The following is a 3,137-nucleotide window of genomic DNA, read 5'->3' on the forward strand; positions in this document are numbered from 1 at the left end:
GGGGGGGGGGGGGGGGGGCCTGTGGCTTCTCCAAAGTACCCCAGAGGGTCTTGTTTGTTCAGTGGGGCCTTGGACAGTGTGTTCCTGGTGAGGTTGGGTTTACATTTTTTTTTCCTCATTAGCCTACAGAGAGTCAAGTTGGCCCAGCTCTGGTTTGTGGCTTCTCTTTACCCCTAGTCTATTCCCACATAGTGGGACTCCAGGTGGACTCTGGCTCCTGCTTCCTGTATGCCTCTGCCAACATATCCACACACAAGCACATGCACACACACAGCTCGTGTCTCCCCCTCCTCTCCCGGGGTCCTGTGCCCTCCCAGGCTGGCCACTGCCTGAGGCCCACCCCTCTTTCTCCACCTCTTCCCCCTTCCCAGTTGAGGACGGGGACAGCTGAGACCAGGCCCCCCTGGTGCCTCCACCCAAGGTTCTCAGGCTGGCCCCCAAACGGCTTCTTACAGTACGGAAGTTTCTCAGATTTCTTCCTTATCTGTCAAGAGCCACAAGTGCTTGATTCTCTTGGAAAGTCAGGCCTGGAATCCCAGAAGGGAATTACCTCCAGGAATTAGAGGCAAAGTATCTGTGTGAAGAAGGAAGCCCCTGTGGGAGATGGTCTGCAAACAGGAGTATGGATAACACCTCACACATGAGGCCAGTGCAGGTGTCTGGGGCAGCCAGGGAACCTCCACTTGCCCCCTTTCCACCCCCTGCTGGCCCTGCTCCCCGTTCTGAGATGAGGAGAGGACCTTGGAGAAGCTCTCTCTTTGAGTGCAGATTTCCTCCTTGAATGGGACTCTGGTTCCTGTCAGCCACCCAACACTGGTCTTCCCACATATATCATGGAGAAAGACCACTCCCGGCCTCTCTGTCCCCCAGCTCAAAGTGCCTCAGTTCCTCCATCTGCTCCCCAGCTCCCCCCAGCACTCTAAATGGTCATGCCCATGGGAAAGACCCTGGGATGGGAGAGGCAGGCTCCGAGGGCCCTCATGCCCGCCCATTAGGATTCTAGTTGGCCCAGGGTGTCAGGGGCTCATAGGATGGCAAGTGTTGGGAGGGGGACAGACCACTGTGTGCCCCACGGGCACTGACCTACCCTGCCATAGGCTTCTTAAGGGAGCCACCCAGCCCCCCCACCCTACTCCCCTCCCTGGTGCTGCTACTGAACCCCCCCATCCAGCTCCATCTCTGCCCAGACCACCCTGGGCCCACCTGCTGGGCCACCCTCGCCCGGTCCTCACTGCCCTAGCCCCAGCCCAGGCCGCCCAGTAGCCACGTAGCAGAAGTCTGAAGCCATGCCAGCCCTGGGGCAGCTCTCCCCTCTTGGCATTCGGGGTACTGGATGGGGTGGAGTTAGGGGAGAAAGGTCTAGGGACTTTCTAGCCACAGGGCAGAGGGAGGTGGAGGAGCTGGGCTGCTTCTCCCAGCAGTATTAGTGTCCCTCTAGGGTTGGGGACCTTTTCCATGTTACATCAGTACCCCATCCCATCTCACGCCACTGGCCCCTTGGCCCCCTTTCTTCCCCAGGCAGCAGGCAGTCCCAGGGGCCTGCATGATAGAGGCATTACCTGTCCCCTTGAAACCACAAGACTGAAAGTACTCCTCCTCCTGCGTCTCCCTTATCCTGCACTGCCACCCCCTGTTCCTCATTCTGTGGTGGACTTAGGAGGCTCCAGGCCCAGCCAAAGCACTGAGTCCTCCTTAAGGCACCTCCACGCCCTCCCTTCAGGCAAAGCACAAATTATGGGATCCATGTCGCAGGGCCATGTAGGAGGTTCCTGCCTTACCAGGAGCCCAGCAGCAGCATACCAGCTGGGGCAGCTGCTATCCTGGGCTGAGGGTGGGGATGAGGCAGGGACTGCACTTGGCCTGGGAGACGGGGTTTTCTGTGCCCCGAGTTCATGGGAAGGTGGGCACTGCTGTTGGGCCCACAGACACAACCAGCTGGCACAGGGGAGGTCTGGTCCAGCAGAGAGATGAGGACATTTTGCTTCTCCTTCATGCCCCCAGTGTGAGCTGAGCTTCTGCTTTGCCATAAATGAAATAAACTTGGTATTAATTATGCCAAGGCCTCCCCAGTTGTCCTTCTGCCTCCTGTTGCCCTCCCTGTCTTTGCCTCACCACCGACCCCCGCCTACTCCACCTTTCCCTGTATTTCCGTACAGATTTTGATATTGCTCTAATGTGTAACAGAATCATCCGATTCCCCTTTTATCAGAAGGATCTGAACAGCAGCAGCACAGAATAGGTGAATGCAAGTGCAGTACACGTGAACACGGTGGGCACACACACCTCCAACACACCCAAGCACAGGAGCATGTGTGTGCACACACATGCAGCACACACGCAGCCAGATGGACACTCAGCACAGACACAGCAGAGGAATGTGTTTCTGCTGAAAGCCCTTAAGGAGAAACAGTTTCCCAGTGCTTGGGCTGTAAGAGACATTCACAGGGGCCCTGTTTCCTGGGCACATGCCCAAGTCACTGGTGCGATAATTTTTCTGCCATCCTCAAAGACCCGGGAATTGTGTTAGGTGAGTGTGGGCAGCTCACCTGAGCCAAGCAGACACAGGAGTCCCCTCTCCTGGGACGAGGGGAGTGCTTCCAGGCCTCTGGGGTCCTGACAGGGACCGTCAAAGCCTGACTGCCAAAAGAAACCCTCTCCTAGTGAGGGACAGGTGGGTCCCCCCAAGCCCCTACACCCACAGGTAGACCTCACAAACTGCCCTGTGCCTGGGCGCCCGGGAAGCAGCCCCTCTGCCGGGGTCCAGGCATGGGGGTTTCTGCTGCTCTTCTGACCCCTGCTGTGAGGATGGGATTATTGGCCGAACAAATTGGCTTCCTTTTTTGTATAAACGGAAACAATCCAGGAGAAGCTGCCACCCTCACTCTGTAACACGCTACTTTGCTCCAGTTTCTCCATCACCCTTTTCGCCTTTGGTCCTGGGGACAGCCCAGCAGATTCTCCTGGTTCTGACCCAGGGGGTGTCTGCATCACCCCCTTTTACTTGTATTAAAAAAAAAATGATGGGTTGAAAAATGTACTGAGGAAAAAAAATGTACTTTTTTATAAATAAAGTTTAAAACAAATCCATTTGCTTTGGATCACTCCCCTCATTTCCCTGCTGTGGGGGTGGGAACGGG

Source organism: Galeopterus variegatus, unplaced genomic scaffold, assembly GCF_000696425.1.
Source record: "Galeopterus variegatus unplaced genomic scaffold, G_variegatus-3.0.2 Scaffold9872, whole genome shotgun sequence".
In the NCBI taxonomy this organism is placed as follows: domain Eukaryota; kingdom Metazoa; phylum Chordata; class Mammalia; order Dermoptera; family Cynocephalidae; genus Galeopterus; species Galeopterus variegatus.